This window comes from Hyperoodon ampullatus, assembly GCF_949752795.1.
Source record: "Hyperoodon ampullatus genome assembly, chromosome: 5".
Classification (NCBI taxonomy): domain Eukaryota; kingdom Metazoa; phylum Chordata; class Mammalia; order Artiodactyla; family Ziphiidae; genus Hyperoodon; species Hyperoodon ampullatus.
This window is the reverse complement of record NC_136918.1, coordinates 106863713-106884264: the sequence shown is the minus strand read 5'-3', so window position 1 is coordinate 106884264 and position 20552 is coordinate 106863713.

Below are 20552 nucleotides of genomic sequence, written 5' to 3'. Positions count from 1 at the left end.
CACTGTGCTCAGTGGATCATATCACAGGGGAGGAAAAAGACTTAATAGCATGAAAAGAAAATTTCAAAATCTGCACTTTTACAAGAGCATCCATTTAGAGTAGGCCACAGATTGGCACATAAAACCACTTTTAACAAAATGAGTCAGTTGAGATGACAACATTTATTTGTTGAAATCAGTGTTGTTTTGAAAATCAGTGGTACTTTTACAATCCACTTAGAAAAAAAATTGGTCTAATTTCTTAGTCCTGTTTTTATTCCCAAAATAAACCTTTTTAAAAAAAGCCATACTGTTAATTCCATTTATTAGTCTACTTTAGGAATGTGGACAAACTGAAGATAGCAGTGATAAAGATAGGTCAAAGGAACCCAAAATTCTATGCCTTGTTCAGCCTTATCTTCAATAAACCCGTATGAGTTATTCTCATTTTCCAGGAATTCCTGGCAATCTTAATCTCATTTTACCATCATCCAAATTGGCCACATAGGCAAAAATGGCCCAATCCTGGTTCGAGTGATTCTAGTGAAGACATGGCAAAAGTTGTAAGAAAGCTTAATTGATTCTTACTTTGACAATCATTGATAAATTTAAAATTTAAAAAGGCAATCACTCCAATAAAACAAAAATGAAATTCTACAAGGTTACATCTATTTACAAACTGATAAAACAGCTTGGCCAATGGAGATGATTAAAAAGCAAACAAAAATTTAAAACATCTACAAAAAAGTGGTTCTTTGAAAGGTTTATCTGGCAAGTGAGTTGACCAATGACAGACAATTGATCAATTTAAGATAAATCACAATGTGGTGGGGAAAACTTGGTCTTTGGATCAGACGGAAGACATGGTTTAAAACCTGGATTCTAAACTTGTCATCATTTTAGTTCCTCTGAGTGAGATAACCTTTATTTCAGCCTTGGAATCTTCATAAATAAATAAATGATACATCTTTCATAGGACTATTGTAATAATTAAACAATATAGGGATGAGCATAATGGGGGACAATGTCTAGAGAACTTTGTGAAATTTGTACATAAGTGTTATGGGCTGAACTGTGTCCCCCAAAATTCATATGTTGAAGTTCTAACTCGCAGTTCCTTAGGATAGGACTGTGCTTGGATATAGGGCCTCTAAAGAGGAGATTAAGTTAAAATGGGGCTTTTAAGGTGGGTCCTAATCCAATATGACTTGTGTCCTTATAGGAAGAGGCAATTTAGACACTCAAAAGAGACACCAGGGATGTCTGCACAAAGAGGAAAGAGCATGTGAGGACACGGCCAGATGGTGGCCACCTGAAGCCAAGGAGAAAAGCCTCAGGAGAAGCTGACACCTCAGTATTGGACTTCTAGCTGCAGAACTGTGGGAAAATAAATTTCTGTTGTCTGGTATTTTGTTGTGGCAGTATTGACAAACCAATACAATGCACATATAGAGAAAAAGAAATGTATCCCAATGTATGCATATGTCCATTGCTGTATGTCATAGTTTCTAGGAACATGACTCAGGAAATGTTCCAAAAACTTTACGTATATTCTTTTATTTAATCCTCAAAATAGCAATAATGAGTTAAGTGCTGTTTTAATGTCTATTTTACAAAGAGGAGACTGAGTCACAGTTTTCAATAATCTAAGGTCACAGAGTTTGCCTAAAACCAGAGCTTAAGCTCATAACCACTATGCTCTAAAAGAAACTGCAAAATTAAGAATAACAAACATTCAGTTCTATGGGTGTGTATACAAATTGTACATCATTATTCATTAAAGAACATGAAGCCCCTAGCCCTTGTTAAGAGAGAAGGAAAAGTCATATAGACTTTAATCCGTATTTGGACATGTATGAGTACATGTTATAAGATCTATTTTAATAAGAACTTTTCAGTGATCATTTTCATGAGGAATGTAGATGACACATGTGGTTTTTAAAACACAGAGAGTTCTTTTTAGCATAGCCTAGACTATAATATTAGAGTCCTTTAACCCCATCAGCTCCAAGTATCCACTGGATAATTCCATGAGCACAAATACAAAGTAGATACAACTCAGAAGGAAATAAAAGCTGACTACATTGTCTGACCCTTAGTTAAAATGCTTAGATTTTTAACTAGAAAAAATGTATTTCATTTTGCAACAGTAATTTGGTGGAAGGATTTGAATAGATCAAATATCTGAATTATATATCAATTTATCAGAAACTTGGTTTGATCATTTGAATTACTGTTAATCAACTATTGGTATGGAGAGGCCCTAGGGGATATAAAATAAGAAATTGATACAAATGTTGAGCATCAATTACTTATAAAAAATTCATCTAATAAAATTAAAAGAGTGTTTTTAGTTATGAAAAATACTTATTACAGGTGCCAGACACTTCCTTATATCTGACATAGCAATTAAAAAGGCAAAATTCTGGGCTTCCCTGGAGGCGCAGTGGTTGAGAATCTGCCTGCCAAAGCAGGGGACACTGGTTTGAGCCCTGGTCTGGGAAGATCCCACATGCTGCAGAGCAACTAGCCCCGAAAACCACAATTACTGAGCCTGCGTGTCTGGAGCCTGTGCTCCACAACAAGAGAGGCCCTGATAGTGAGAGGCCCACGCACCGCGATGAGGAGTGGCCTCCACTTGCCGCAACTAGAGAAAGCCCTTGCACAGAAACAAAGAACCAACACAACCATAAATAAATAAAATTTTTAAACAAAGGCAAAATTCCTTTTCTCTGTTTTTCATAAATATGAGAAAATGTCCACTAAAATTTATTTAATATCATTACTTTTCATTGAAATGCCTTTTTTCTTTTTAGTAGAGCAAAAAGAAACTTTACTTGATGACCCTATAAACATAATCATAAATTCTAATTATTTACTTCGGCTAAAGCAGTATTTTCATTAATTTACTTATCCACTCTTTTTCTTTATGTGTCTTAAAATCTAGAATGGTTGTACTTTCAATACTTTCTCTAGCTATAAGAGTTGCACATAACCATTATGGAAAATTTAAATAAATAAAACAAATAGTAGCATTTGTAATCCCTCGACCACTATAGGTCATTATTATTCAGATATTGATATATTGCATTTTTCATTTGTTATTTGTTTATATGTATTTGTGCCTGAAAATCTGATTCATGTATACATTTATTCTTTAATTTAGCCAATAGGTATTGAACAACTACTCTGTGCCAGAGCAACAGAATATGCCACCCATGACTCTGTATTCTGAAATGGAAAGTTTGTTGATGGAGAGAAGGCTGAGAATCCAGATCTGGGCATGGTAAGTTTGAGATGTGCATTAAACACTCAAATGGAACTGTTGACCAGGAAGTTGGATGTAGAGTTGTACAGTTCAAAAGACAAGTCTGGTCCAGATATATAACATTTGGGAGTAGAAGGCATTTAAAACCATAAGGCCAGATAAAGCAACAAACACATTATAATGGGTAGAGAAGAGACCAAGGACAGATCCCTGAAGCACTTAAGAGGGTGAGGAGAAAAGAAGAACCAGGAAATGTGACAGAGAAGGTGCAACCAGTGAGGGAGGAGGGAGAGCAAGGGAATGAGGTGTCTAGAAGCCAAATAAAGGAAGTTTAATAAGGGCTTCCCTGGTGGCATAGTGGTTGAGAGTCCGCCTGCCAATGCAGGGGACACGGGTTCGTGCCCCGGTCTGGGAAGATCCCACATGCCGCGGAGCAGCTGAGCCCGTGAGCCGTGGCCGTGGAGCCTGCACGTCCGGAGCCTGTGCTCCGCAATGGGAGAGGCCACAACAGTGAGAGGGCGCGTACCGCAAAAAAAAAAAAAAAAAGAGGGGTGAATTGTGATGCTCACGAGAAAGGAAGGAAATGGGACATCCTTTAGTCAGATCTATGAAAAAGTGAGTTCTGGAAATAGGCAGTAGGGCAGAATATGTGAGGGCAGGTGAGGTTAGTCATGATTAGTGACAGTCTGCAATGATCCCTTTTGAGACTGAGGAAATGGAGTAGGGATGGGAGGGGATAGGTCTGGAAGGATCAAGGCTAATGTTCATGAATTTCAGGTGAAAACAATCAAGGTTGTTTGCTCATGTTCAGCTGATTGAGCGCAGGAAAAGAGTAGGAGAAATTGTGGATTTAGGTGGTTATTGGCTAGACCATGAAGTGGCAAAAAAAGCAAAAAAAAAAAAGATTTTTATCAAATTGTTCTCATTTAACATTAAGTCATAAGCCTCTTCTGTGTTATCAAATATCGTTGTAAACGTTTTAATGTCTGTAAATTGTTGGGCTGCACCCCACAGGCCTGTAAGTCCATCCTCAAGATGGGAGACAGTGACAGAGACATCAACGGTATATTGGATAGGGAATCCTACCTGTCCGAAGCAAAAAGTCCTAGAGCAACAGCCCATGATGTATGGCAGGCAGGCAGGCAGGACGGCAGGACGGCAGGACAGCAGGCAGGACACAACAGCAAGCTTACTCAGGGGAGAAAGAGGCTACAATTTGTAGAGGGAATTGACCTCAGGTTGGCTCATCAGTTACCTGAGAAACCAGTGGCTGGGGCAGGGGGCAAGCATGTTAGCAGTTACTGATTAAGCCCAATGATTAAGAGGATTGGATAGTCATGTGAGTAGGGTGTAAGTGAAGCAGGGACTGGTGGAGCAGATGATGTACAGAGAGCAAGAGAACAGCCATCTTGAGTGGCCTGACCATCCATAAATAAATACATGAAAAATAGGTTTAAATATTTCCCTATTGTTGGAGTGTTTTAAATGTTTTTACTTATTATGTATACTATTTCAATAATTACTGAATTTGAGGATCAAAATTGAGAACCAATTGAAAGAAGAAAGGTACCTAAAAGCACAAAAGAACTTGCAAAGGAATTCCAAAGGAATAAATTATTTTAGTGAAGAAGCTATTGCTATAAAACAATTCATTCCACAAAATTCAGTGGCTTCAAAAACAGCAGCTAATTTTTCACTTATACATCTGCAATTCAGGTAGAGCATGATGGGAATATCTTTTCCTGCTTCAACATCCATCATACAAAGCAACTTTGACTGGAAAAATTACTTCCAAAGTGGCACCATTTACTTGGCTGTTGCTGCTGTTGGCTAGCAGCAGAGCTGAAGATATTTGAAAGATTATAATATATGTTAGAAATCAATATTTCATGATGGATATAAACTCAGATTTGACTGGAAGAGTTTTTATATATTCCGTTTGTCCAAAAAAAGTCTTTTAAAAACTTAATTCTACTTCTCTTGGACAATTAGTTTTTGCCTCAATTGTGTTGGAATTTCTTTCCTATCTCTTTTTGGTATACTTTGCTCTTCTTTGTATGGCCTATTAAGATGAATACTTATTTATTTTCATTCTCTATTTATAAATATGAAAATTTTCAAAACTATGCTTGTACCTCTGAATAGAGTTTTGGACATATCTTATACAGCTTACCATGATGTTGGCTGCTAAATAATCAGTCATCATAATTTGCTTTTTATTTTAGACAGTACTGTCTAGCAGAGATTTGCTTTGCTTTGTTCCTTTTCTGTGTTTATTTTCAACTTGAGGTGTTTTTTTAACATATAATTTTGATGATTTAATTAAAAATGGACACTAAAACTTCTTCTTTGAGAAATATACTGAGGTTTTATTTGTGATGTGATCAAAGTTCACATTTTTTGAAGAATTTTTCATGAACCCTTTATATGAAGGTGTATTCTCAATTTTTAGTTGCTAGGTTTAATGTTTCCCCTTTAATTTAACCTAGTGATTACTCAAATATTTTCTTTTATTCTAAATGTATTACACCAATTACTTCATTGGCTAAAGTTTTTAATATGTAACAAAATCTTTACAACAGACTGATGGTTGAGAACTGATATATAACAACATCTCTTGTAGAAATGCAGTATTTTCATTCCAATTAATAATCTGTTACTATATGATTAGTATTTGGGAAAATATAATCTGAAAAATCTATTCACTATAAAGCCGTACAATCAACTTAAAAGACCATTTTATGATTTCTTTATTATTGTGGAATAAACAAGATCTCTTATACCTAGAATCACTCTGTGCCCTAATCCTAAATTATATATTGCTTCTGGGTGTTAGAAAATTTTATATATGAATTTGATTTATCTCTCCCTAATAGTTTAAAATACTTAGGAAATACTCTTTGAATGTATGAAGACCTAAAATGACAGTTCTTTTATTCACAGGATGCCTCTTCCTACATATGCAGGATCTAATGTTTAATGGTATATCTCTTTTGATAAAGCACATCTTCAGTCTTCATGTTTTTATGATTTCATCAATTGTACAAATCATTTTATCCACCTGGATATAAAGTATAAAAAGAACTATATTAATCATGTCATTAATAGCACTGCAGTCTGAACATGTTTATTGAAATCACATATCCTCTCTTTTGACTCTCATTTTGCAGAATAGACCTCAGGATATATTTTTACACCGTTATTGTAATTTTCATTAGAAGAGTATTATTTAGTTCCATTAATACTTTAGCACAGGAACTATTAATTAAGTAATCATGTTTCCTAAGTTTCTTATTGATAAGTTAAAAAAAATTAAATGACATATCTGTATGAATTATTACCAAAGTCAAAACTATTTGACCTTCATCATTTGGAAACTAAGAAAATGACTCTTAGGATATTTCTCTGGAACACGAGAATGCTTTCTCTGTGAACTTCATTAACATAGGTATTTTTCTGTCTTCTGGTTTGGAATTACACTTGTCACAACTCATTTTCAGTGTGAATTAAATGTTTCCTAGGTAATATAAATAAATATATTCTTGCAGGCAGGGCTCACTAATAGCTAACTATTCTTACCGACCAGCCTCCATGGTAGAATTCGTGAGGTTTGTAGGTATATTTTTTTATTTATTATTATTTTTTTTGCATTACGCGGGCCTCTCACTGTTGTGGCCTCTCCCGTTGCGGAGCACAGGCTCCGGACGCACAGGCTCAGCGGCCATGGCTCACGGGCCCAGCCTCTCCGCGGCATGTGGGATCTTCCCGGACCGGGGCACAAACTCATGTCCCTTGCATTGGCAGGTGGACTCTCAACCACTGCGCCACCAGGGAAGCCCTGTAGGTATATTTTAATGTCATTTCAACAAATGAACCTCTGTGACCAAGAATAAGCCTAGATTGTAGAGACGGTTTACTGGGCTGCCAGAACTATTGGAAAAGTGAAATAGATCCTTTTTGTTTGTTTGTTTGTTTTTTTAACAAATCATGTTTATATTTTAAGTTTACTATTATTCTTTGTAACTTCATTTTTTTCTTCTATTATAGCTCTAAATATTATTTTCATCTTCAGTCTTCAGCAGGATACTTTTTCCCCTCAAATGTAACTATGTACTATATCAGAGAGTGAATCTTTTTTATTGCCATAAAGCACTATATTTAATTCCCCCAAGTAAAGTCATATAGTAAAGACAAGTTTTATTACAGCCTCTATTCTAGAATTTAAAATACTAATACTTTGTTCATAGTACTGCTGTAGTATTTGTCAGTTTTTAAAGACCCAATGTCCATGTGGAAAACTTTAATGTTAACCTTATATTTCTTCCAAAGAAATCTACACATCTTGACAATTACACAAACACACATACACACACATGATATCTCTGCAACTGAAAATGTAATCTAAATATGTGTCAGCATGTACTGTTATGAGTTAGATCTGTAACAGCAGATTCTTGACGAGAATCCTGTGTTCTCCATTTAGTACCTGTTTATCCTTTTGTAAGCTACTAAATCTTTCCAATTTTTGAAATTCTTACCTGTTCAATGGGTTTTTACCCAGGAACACTGTGAAGATTTAGGGAGATAACATACAAAAAGGCTGAGGTACTAGTACTATGTAAGCAAATGCTTTATATTAACTATTTATTGTGGTATTTTTTCATATCAATGTACTTTTAAATGGAAGATAAGGATATATACATATATATGTCTTTGTAAAAAAAAAAGTTACCACAATTTAAGACAGTATCATGATGAATATCACAAGGAAATCTAAACAGGCTCTAGGTATTTCAAGAAGAGAAGATCATTTTTAAGTGATGCTTTCTGAAAGGACTCCATGAATGAATAACAACCTTCCCAGTCACTGAAACAGATTCACAAGTTTATTTTGTTATTAAAATAAAATATATGGATAACTGATTGGCTGACCAAAGTGTACTTTCAATAACACTAGAATTAGTACATATTTTTGAATTAAGAATGGATTTAATTCAATGTATATAAGCTTTATAATTTAATTCTTTATTATCTCTGAGTCTTTCAGGTGTGTTTGAGAAGCAAAGCAAAGTACAATTGGTAGTGTATATATGTCTATGCCACTCTCGCGCTTTGTCACAGCTTACCCTACCAGAAGTAAAATAGATAGCTAGTGGGAAGCAGCCGCATAGCACAGGAAGATCAGCTCGGTGCTTTGTGACCACCAAGAGGGGTAGGATAGGGAGGGTGGCAGGGAGGGAGATGCAAGAGGGAACAGATATGGGAATATATGCATATGTATAACTGATTCACTTTATTATAAAGCAGGAACTAACACACCACTGTAAAGCAATTATACTCCAATAAAGAAGTAAAAAAAAAAAAAAAAAGCAAAGTACAATAATTTTTTAAAGTCACAGGTTAAAAAGTATGTGAAATACTTTAGGAAACATTTCAATTGGTTGCTGCACAGATAATAACCTTCAGCATGTGGTCGTGAATTAAATGCAAAATAACATCAGGAGCCCTGCTTCAAGAAATAATTAGGCCTTCTGCAGAGTCATTCAGTAAAATTACATTATTGTGTTCAACTGAGAGGAGCTGTGTAGAACTGTATTTGTAAAATATAATTGCAGGGACAGCTGGCCTGAAAAAGGATGAATCTTAATAATACACGTTGCTGAGGTCGTTGGTTGTTTACACCACATTATGAGAGTGGTTGATAAGAAGAACAGTCATTTGTTGCATGCGAAAGAGAGATTAATTCAGGAAAATGATGATGTAGCTTCTCATGCAGTTTAACTGAATTTTAAAGTGAAATGTATTGTTAGCCATGCAAGCAACATGCCTGGAGGATTTGTGCTCCTTGCTCCCACACTTGAAGCTTCAAATCTTCTATGTGGCCTTTCTCAGTTGGCTTCTTCTTTTATTTTCTTAACTTCCCTCTTGTAATGTAAACATGGGAAAGAGAAAGTGGTGGAAGAACAAAGGATAAGCATACAAAATAGCTCCACCCCTTCTGCATAAAGCTTTAATAGGGAAATGGTACCACACTGAGATTTTTTGAATAGATTGATAATAGCATGTTCATTTAAACCAAATGGGGAGCCACTGTATGTTTTGCCATTTTAAAGTCAATTTCACTTTTACTTAAAGGCCTTCTAGATTTTTTTCCACCCTTTGTCAAATAGGATGATTGATTTTATCAACATAAGGTTTCAATGCCATTATAAACTCTCATGTGCTAAAATAAATGTCTTGACACCCTCAGGATCATGAATTATACAGATTATCACATGAAGTGTGGAGGCTAGTATTTCACATACAATTTACTGTCATGTAAATTAAATCAAGGGAAGACAAAGAAAAAATTTTGGTTGATTATCAACTACACAGAGAGCTATAAGATTTAATATGACATTTAAAAGTAAGTTAATTTTTAAATGGCTTTTGATTATACAAGTGAACATCAAGTAAATATTTGAGGTAATTATCCCTTAAAACCAAAACATTAATAAATGCATTTTATTAGTTTTTATTGAGAACTGAATATTTCTATATTTAGACAATGCCATAATACCTTTCTCTTTTAAAATATTGGGGTGACGTAGTTTTATTTCTAACAACAAAGTTTGTAATTTTCAGGTAAAATATCTAAAGACAAAGTTTTAATTCTTCAGCAAATATTTATTGAGGCACTGTGTGAGAGTCACTGTTCTATTCAGTAAACAAAACACAGTACACTCAGGGAAGTGTTATGCAAAAGTGAAGGTGGACATTTGTAATGTCAGCAGTGATAAATGTAACAAGAAAAATTAAGCAGAGTAAGGAGGTCAGTAAAGCATGTAGATGCAGGTTGGTCAGGGAAGTCCTCTCTGAAGAGGTGACATTTAAGCAGGGCCCCATCTTTGATTCTGGTGGGTTTTTTAATTTTTATTTTTTTTGCAGAATTATTTAATACTTTTATTATTCTGAAATTGAGGAGAAGCCAAAGTTGCCAGAAAATTGTAAGATATACATGGAGGAATTCTGTTCTATCACAGGAAACCAAGTCAGATGACTTGGATATATGTATAGCTGAGATTCACAGAATGTTTTTATTAACTTCACTTATACAGAAAATATGATTTAAATGAAGCAGTGGGATATATTAGGAACCGATTTTTAAGTTATTATATCTTATGATCTTATGGATCAAGAATTCAGGAAGAGCTCAGCTGGGTTATTCTGTCATGGGTGGTTTCGACTAAGACCACCTTGGTGTTCAGCAGAAGACAGGCTCATCTGGAAGGTCCAAGGTGTCTTCATTCACACATCTGGAGCCTTGGTATGGATGACTAAAAGGCTTAGGTTGGCCAGGAGCTGCCAAGGAGGGTGACTATACGTGCCAGTTAGCATGGCAGGCTCAGGGTTGTTGGAATTCTTGTGTGGTGGCTCAGGGTTACTCAAGAGAATGTTCCAAGAAACAGTAAGTAGATGTTTCTAGCCTCCTAAGATCTAGACCCAGCACCTGCCCACAGCATCATTGTGGCTGTATGTTATTGATCAACATGGTCACAGTACACACACAGATTCATAGGCTCCAATCCTTCATGGAAGCAGAGTCAAAGAGTTTATGGCTACCTTTAATCTGCCATAATATCCGTTTTAAAAATGACAAAATTTACTCAAAAACAGTGATAATAAGCAAACTAACCTAAAGTGAATGGATAGCTCTATAGATTTGTTACATTTGGTGTGGGTGTATGTTTGTGTGTATAGTATTTGAACCAAACTTAAAATGATATTGGTGTCATAAGAATATGGCATTTTCCCAGTTATATACTCTAGAACCCATAAATTAAAATCCAGTCAGAGAAACATTATTTAATTATATATTGAGGGTAGTGACATGAATCTATGAAATGCAGCAAAAATTAATGCACTATTGGTGTTTCTTTTATAAAAGGGGATTTGTAGATGGTTTATTTTCACCTCAATGCTGATTTTAGGATCTTTCAACTCTTACATAAAAGATACAATGACCACTCATTGTGACATACTGATCATTATTTTTAAATTCCCACTGAAAAAAATTGTAAATATGATGTCAATATTTAACTTAAAGGCTGTGTCGTATCTGCTTGAGAATTAATTTGCAAACTATTCTTTCGGTAGCCCTGAGCTGTCAATACAGTCAGTATGGTCTCTGCTTCTGATGTCTTCTTTGATAGATAATTCTAAGTTCCAAGCAAATTACTCAACCAATTTTACCTACAGTAGCAATAAAATCATCCTAGTATTTTCCCTAGCTGTGGTACATTTTTTATTCACTTTCGTTCACTAAGTCTACTTTAATAGGACAGATAAGATCACTTAGAATATCTGCTATAGCCATGGAAGTCCTTAATTTAGGGATTAAGGATTTATAATAATTGGGATCTAATGGTAGTTATGAGTTAATATTTTTAAATTAAGTTTTTCTATGTAAAAGTGTTTTATCTAAGATATTTAAATAGACAAACTTTTACTGTGATATTGTTATAACTTTGTTAAATTAACATTTGTTAAGTGGAGCACAGGGTACTGAATAGTGAGTTATGGTTCAACTACAGACCACAAGGAAGTTGAACTGAGAAGTTTATTACTCACAGGTCCTGGGGGAAGTACATGGCACTCTCAAGAAGTTATATGAATTTCTCCAGATATATGCCCAGGAGTGGGATTGCAGGATCATATGCTATTGCAACACTATTTACAACAGCCAAGACATGGAAGCAACCTAAATGTCTATCGGCAGCTGAATGAATAAAGATGTGGTATATACAAAATGGAATACTACTCAGCCATAAAAAAGGATGAAATAATACCATTTGTAGTAATATGGATGGACCTAGAGATTATCATACTAAGTGAAGTAAGTTAGAGAGAGAAAGACAAATATATGATACAGCTTATATGTAAAATCTAAAAAAAAAAAGATACAAATGAACTTATATACAAAACAGAAATAAACCAACAGCCATAGAAAACAAATTTATGGTTACAAAAGGGGAAAGTAGAGGGTGGAAAGGATAAATTAGGAGTTTGAGATTAACATGAACACACTATTATATATAAAATAGGTAAACAATGACCTACTGTATAGCGCAGGGAACTATATGCAATATCTTGTAATAATGTATAAGGGAAAATAATCTGAAAAAGAATATATATATATATATATATATATATGTATGTGTGTATGTGTATATATATATATGTATGTGTGTATGTGTATATATATATATAGATAGATAGATATATATAACTGAATCAGTTTGCTGTACATCTGAAACTAACACACCATTATAAATCAACTATACTTCCATTAAAAAAAATTAAATTAAAAAAAGTTACATAGAGAGATCAAGGCAGAATGCAGGCAGAGAAAGAGGCAGGCCCTGGAGCACATGCTCTTATTAGGGTTCCTGGGTGAAGTGCTTTGGGGTTCCCAGTCTAAGGCAAGATTTGTTAATTCAATTCAAAAGCATGGGGTTTTGGTAAGCTCCACAGGGCTCTTATCTAAAGGGAGCCCACGGAGAAGGCAGTGAGAGGTAGGAAATACTGTTGATCAAAAGAGCTGTTGGGGAAGTATTATCAGAAACTTAATTTGCTTGTGACTCTGCAGACTGTTATTTGGGTCACTTTCATGAGGGGCTAGTGTCAGTTTAATACCCCCATAGGCTACTTAACCAAACAAAATGGATGCATAGGCAACAATACCATGGAGTAGCTTAGCTAAACTCTCAACATATATATTAAATAACAAAATGTAAAATTCTAGAACAGTATTGGATCCACTATAACAGTTTTCTGAATTATCTAAATTCTGGTCTGTTTGGACAGCAAGATTTATATTTTTCCTGAAATCACTTGAGGTTTAGCAGGGATTCCTATTTCTTTATATTTAGGAAAATCTGAAGATAGCTACATGTGCTATTCTGAATGCAACACACTTGGTTTTGACATTTTCTTTCATTTTTTTCCATGTGAAGTCCCTCTGACACTAGGTGTGACTAGAGCCTATATTAATAGGATCTTTCAAGACTTAACTTCTCATAACTTATTTTTAAGGTAAAGAACCTGGAAGACGTATGTCTGCATGAGTTGGAAAACAAAAATTCCACTTGCATTTTTGCTCATTAAACATACAAAAATTATTCAGAAACTGACCCAAGACACATGCCAGTTGAAATAAATTAAAAAGGAAATGACTTTCTTTCTCCTTGTGCTGGCCTTATGGAACAGTCTCATTTACTCTTCAAAACATGTTATAAAGTTTGATCTTGACCAGGAAGTTGAGAGAATGTAATCATAGTCTGTTCTCTTTGAATTGGCTTGGTCTGCCAGCCAACATCTCTTCTGGCATTCCCAGACTCAAATTAGTCTTGTGATTAATTAATAACCACTTTAATTCCTTTCTTGAAAAGCATGATAAAAAAATCATATCCCAACATTTAAATGCCTAACATTTAATGTCATATAATCACCTGAAGGTGAAAATAATATCTGCCTGGCTTGGTTTCACAATTACAGGAATATCTGGGTCTAGATATTTGGGAATATTTGAAAGCCTAATGAAATTTTTGGGTTTTATTTTTTTTTCAAAGTTATTCTCTTTTTTTCTGGGCTTTGGCATTAGGTAAGTCTATCTAGAGATGATTTGATAACAAGTGATTTTTATAGGAAGCACTCATAGCTTTGAGCAATTTATAGGAAACATTCATAGCACTGAGTGTTCCTTTAGATTCACCAATTTTATTTTCTAGAACCCAAAGGTAATTTTTATAGTGGTGGATACGTGAGCATTAAAAAATAAGTGTTAATTCTTATTGAGTTGTTACTCTAAGTGCTTCTTTGTGTATTAACTCATTTAATCTTCATGATACCCTTATGAGGCAGATACTTCTTTGAAGGGGAATAAGGAGTCATCCCCAAATATAGATGGGGATTCTGACCAGAGAAGGTCACAAAGCCAGTAAATGGTAGAATCAGGATTTGAACTTAGCCTGTTCAGCTTGCCTGGTCCTTATCTGCAATATTGTTCTTCCTCTCTATATTAGATTTAGGAAGAACTATCTGTAAAGATTCAGTGGCCTTAGGATAACTCATAACAGAATGAACATATTCAAAATTGCTTGGTATGAGTCATTATGTAATTTTCAAGTTTTCAGGTCTATGAACTTTGTTTATGCTAAACTCAGTACCTTAGAGCATGTAGGAATATATAATCATAACCTCTTTTGGCAATGGACACTTCTATTCATAATTTCCCATGTACAATATATGAGAATCATTTGGACAGAAATATATGTATATATATGCATATAATAGGGAAATGTTATGATTATTATATTTTAAAATATAATTTTCCTTTTAAGTTTACTTTGTTTGGAGGAGTTTCTAGAAGGAAAAAAATGAGTCAAATTACATTTTAGAATTTCTTTTTCCTAAATTAATGTTTTACCCTCAGTGACCTCATGAAGATATTCCAGAAAGGCTGGGGTGGGGGGACATCTTTAAAAGTTAGAAGTATTTCATGTATTTCAGTGTTCAACACCATGGACTTTCAAGTGACTGAAGCATTGCTAAGAAAAAGTAAAAATCTGATGTCAAAACAGTAATTGCTTTTTTTTTATATTTGCAACTGATCATAGGACTTAAGAGAATTTTGATCTTATGGATATGTCAAACACATAGTATTAGATATATAGCCAAATTTACTTTAGGAAATTTTCAAGATGATTTTAAAATCATCTTAAAATTAGTTTTTATATTATAGACCATGGAAATATTTCTTAAATATAATGACAGAAATAGCAAGATAACACTTCTCAAATTGGCTGTTTCTTATAATTTGTTAAACAAAGACTTTCTTGTGGAATTAAAAAAAAATTAACACATCAGTAAAATATGCTAGCTAACTTTTAGCATGTGTTAGATGACTAGCACATTTTACTTAAATTGCTATTACACAATGTGGTGTTTCTGCTCTGACTACCTAAGGTTTGGACTTATTAAAGTATAAATTCAAGAAATTTTGATTTGAAAAAATAATAACTAGGTCCCCAAATAGGTCCTCCTTAAGATCTCCTCAGAAATGAACAGTTTTTTTCTTTTTTTCCAGGTTATTTAGCTTTAGCATTTGGTCAGTGAATCAATAAACATAGAAGCTATAACTTCTATGGCTATTGTAAAACATTCGATGCTTGGTGTGCATATAAAAGAGCAGGAGCTTTTGAGACTTTATCTTGCCAATGTTTTGTGAGAACATCAGAATGTCCCTGAGGCTGAGACCATATGTTTTTCATCTTGAGTCTAGTACATTTTCTGACACATAGTAGGCAGTTGAAAATATTTGTTGAATGGAAAAATGACTGAATGGCTGAATGTACTAAACTGTTCCTGCTTAACATTTACAGGTTATTTTTAAAACTGTTAGAGTGAGGAATATACTCATTGAAAACAGCAGAAAATATTTTCTTTTCACAAATCTCCAAGGATTTTTAATAGGTATGTTAGTTCCCCAGTGTGCCAAAAGCTTTAGTCACTGTTCTCTTTTTAATACAAGCATCAAGGAAGTCTTTGGTTAAATCTCAAAAAACTTAAATTTGTTTTTCCAATTGTTCTCTTTGCAGAAATGTTAATTTACATGTTGAATTTTCCATTTTTTACATATCATTAACAGCTTTTATGCATGATGACTGACAGTTATAAGCAATTTTTCTTAAAACAGTTCTACCTATTGAATATCATGTAACCATTATTTTATTTTACATAAACTTCTCAACAACTCTAAGATGTGCGTATTATAATTATCATTCCTATTAACCTAGGCCTAGAGTTATTAAAGAATCTGACCTAGTTTGTTCCACTATTAATAGGGCCAGACTTGTCAGATTTGAAATTGTTACTATGGTCTTTGACAAGGCTATTTTTGCTGGCAATGTAGTATGTGTATGTATGTACCACATCCATTGCTTTAATGTATTTTTTTAAATAATTGTTTCCTAAGTTATGTATAAACAATTTAGAGCCCTTGCTTTAGCAAATTCATTCCTTTACCTTTAAGACTAGAATCAAAAGTACATGGCTGGAAATGTCCATTATTCAACATATTTTATATAAATAATATAACTTATTTTTAATATTTGAAAATCTATCATATTTTCTTTTATATTTCCACATTCTTAAACATATATGCCCAGAAGTATAAAAGCTTGAGGAATAAAAACAAATTTTACTTTTAAGCACCAGATTAGTTTTTCATATGGTAAAGTCTTTGATTTGTTTTGTTTTCCTGCTTCCCAAAAATGCTTACATAGTCCTGCCTGGATACAGGCAGTTGTTTATGATATTCTAGTATTTTTCAGGCAAAGAAAATTTCTTTTTTTTATATACTGTTGTTTTACTAATGTAAGTCAATATACCACTAAAAACTGTACAAGAAATACTGAATTAAGGAACAAATCAAAACCATTATTGTTTAGAAATGAGTAGAAAACACATGTATTTAAATCACCAAAAAAAAAAGTGCTCATATTACTTCTTCAATTGGGACAATTCAGATATGACTAGTGATGGAGCAGACTCTCTGAGAGCCATAATTTTATTCCCATTATGTCATTTGGATGCTCTTAGCTGCTTGTGTAGCAGAGAGCCACATCATGACCATAGAACAGAATGTTTCTTATCAAAAGCAGCAGCACTATATCGTATTCTCCATAAAAAGAGAGACAAAGTACTGTCATGTTTGCATTTTCATTATTTGTATAGATGCTTCTATTTTCAAAGTTGAATATTCATCAGGGTGATTATTATATCCAAAGCAACAGAAATAACTGTACAAATCAAAAGTTATTTTTATTATTGTAGAAATGTAACAACTGATTTAGGGGCTTAATATAAAACTCCAATTCTATTATACTACTCTTAGTATCCATATTTTTGCTTTAGACTGTCTAGATGGACAAATAATCTGACCACTTTAATCAATATGTCACATTTATAAGTCAATAAAATTCATAAATTTATATGGATGGATTTCCCTGATTGTTTATGCAGATAATCAATCCTTTAGTCTATCTACATATTTATGAAGTAAATTAGAGAATAAATGAATGAACTAAGCCTACTTCAGCTGTTTGCGAGAAAAGCCAAATCAATGAGGCAGTGAGACCATAGTGGGATACCATGGATGCCCATTTGAATATTATAGGTCCTAAGAGAGAAAATCTTTTCCTTATTTTAATTATTGATATTCATCGGCATAATTTGAAGATTATTGATTTAGGAGACAGAGGCCTGATTGCTGGTTGGTTCTGCCATACAATACCGTGTGACCTGTTGTCCTTTATTTAACCACATTAGATCCCAATTTCCTCATGGAGACCATCACAACTTTCTTTGACTCATAACTTTGTGGTGACTATCAAAAGATATAAGATACTATGCAAAAAATAAAAACATCGTAAAAACTGCAAAGAGCCTTAATAATAGATTTTTCTTATTAACATAAAACCAAAAATTATCTGGAATTTGCCTCATTTAGATGGAACCCTAAACCCCAGTAGCCTGTTTCTTTTTAAACCTTTGTAATTTTCCATGTCTACCCCAAGAATAGCAAATGGGAATATTCCTTGAAGAGTTTACAGATCATAGCGATGAACAAGACAAGTGATCATCTGTCATTAGATCAGATGACTAAACTAAAACCATTATTTCAGATTGCCTTAGGTCTCATGTACTCAGACCAGCATCAGTAGTCTTGTGTGTATGTGTGTTATGTGCATGAGCTTCTTTGGGCTTGTGTGAATTTTTGCCTTTATAATAAATATATATTATCCTTTCAACAAAATATATAAAATTTCAACTTCTGAATAATCCACTACATGTTGGAACTATTCTAAGCCAATAATCTACGCCTTAGAGGAAACCTCTCACACAAAGTAAATAGATTTATGTTTCCCACAGGACAGCAGAGCTGGAAGACATTATACAGAAGAAACAACTAGTTTGTTCAAAAGGACCAGTATTGAAAAGACACACATTTTATGTTATCATGTAGAAATGATGAATGATACTTCTTGTAGATGGTATCAGATAACAATAAGAGTAAGCATATCTGATAGCTACAATATTGAGCCCAATTAGACAAAATGGGACAGCAGTACCTAATGGACAGCACACAACTGTTGTTACAATGTGAAGTACTCCGTGGAATTTGAAAATTACCCAAGAAAATGTAGGGAAATTTCACACAATCTGACTTTGTCTCTAGTTGATATTTCAGTTGCAGAGACACCATAAACCTGTTTTGATGCTGGAGTAACAACACTCTGCCAAAAAAACCTAAGTATCATAAAACGAATGTTGTGATTACTAGAAAGAAAGAAAATGTTGTATATTCAAGACAGAAATAACTTTGTTTTCCAAGTAGTTAACTAAAAGAATATCTACTATTTCTTTTGTTGCAAAAGTAGATTCAGTCTTGAAATATAAAAATAAAATTCCGCAATACAAATGGCAAGGAACTAATTTATAGATATGTACTCATAGATATGTACTCTTTATTAAGACACTAAAAAATGACAATGTTTAAGTTGTGCTGGGCTTCAGCAGCTGTGATTGTATTATTATAATCAGCTATCTAATTATGTTGGAATGGTGCAAATTTTTTTTTATGTTTAATAGGTCAGTGGTCAAGATACCCAAAACTAGCACAATTAGAGATTTGAAAATGAAAGTAACTTAGTCTAAAACTTTTTAGAACAATATACATATATTTTTGTAAACTAATGTAAAACTGATTTTAGTATTAATCTGTTGTTCAGTTTCAACTACACCTATTTGGAGAGTTGTGACTACTTTCCTATTTGGAGAGTTGTGACTAAAAATAAATTAATGACCCTTTCTTTAATCAGCACACTTAACCCAAGAAACTTCATTTACAGTGTCTAGTTTTAAAATAAACCACAATGCAATGAACAAATATGATAACTGAGTACTGAATCTATATTCTAAAGCCACTGGTATATTTTTTTCTCTGATGTTAGGAACAACGAAGTAAAACTTAAGAAATATATGTAAGAAATATACAAAAAGATGTTGCAGTATTTTCTTCTATAAAATTGGCAAACAGTGTTTACTGTGAAGCCAATAAGGGCATTTGGTATGATCTCCATCATACCACTTTTTTTTCCAGCATGCTTTCAAGTTTCCCTAAGTTACACATGCTATTTGGGAAAGAGAAACATAGGCAAATTTAGTAGCATAATTGGAAATGAATGGGTCATCACGTGTGGTTGTAATATAAAATATTTTAGGAGTAAAGAAAGTAAAGCATAATTGTTTAGATCTGTTGCTCTCAAACTTTAGTGCACATCAGAATCACTCAGTAGTGATTCCTGAGTGGGCCCAAGGATTTTTATTTCTAACAAATGACAAGGTGATGTTAATACTTCTGAATCAGGGAGCATACTTTGAGAACTACTAGTTTAGAGGTACATGAGTTGCTAATTTTACTTCTGAATTAAAGTTAGTTACAGAATGTAAAAAAATTTATTGTTTATAATTAGTAGAACAAGATGTTCAATTTTAGCCTAATGTTAAAATCCTATGAGTGAAAGGGTAATTGAATATAAACTTAAAGGGTATATTGAGAACAGATTTATTACAATGGAGTCTGCTGTTCATATGACTGTATAATAGAGTGCCTGCTCAGAGCCCTAAAGATGAAAGCACTGTTGATATTGGCATAAGACCAAAACACTCCTAAGAGCAATAACTAAAGCAACAATCAGTGCTTGTTGATATGTTATAGTAACATACCAACAATACACCCCAAATGGAGACTAGAGGAGCAAAGCAACACCATGTGACAAAGTTAAAGGAGATGCCGTGTAAGAAGAGACAAAAGAAAGGTTTTTGAAGTTTCTATTTGAAGAATGACTACAAATGGTCATGAATTGGTACATAGATCAAGGGTATCCAGCTGAAATGGATAGGGGGAGTTAAAAGTCCACCTCCAATCCTTGCACCCAGATACCTTACATTGAGGCAGGGGTGCAGTTTTAATTGCACAAAATCATCATTTGTCCAAATGGTACATCTTTTTCTAATTCATCTCCCTACTTCAGGAGTCTATGTTTTATTTTATTATTTTTATTATTTTTTATTTTATTTTTTAATGAAGCACAGCCAATTTTATTCAGTCTCCAAAATTTATATTTAACATGTTAATTGTTTCTGTAATGTTTCACCTTTGTAAAATGGTTTTATTTCACCTTTCTTTTATAGATTTTTC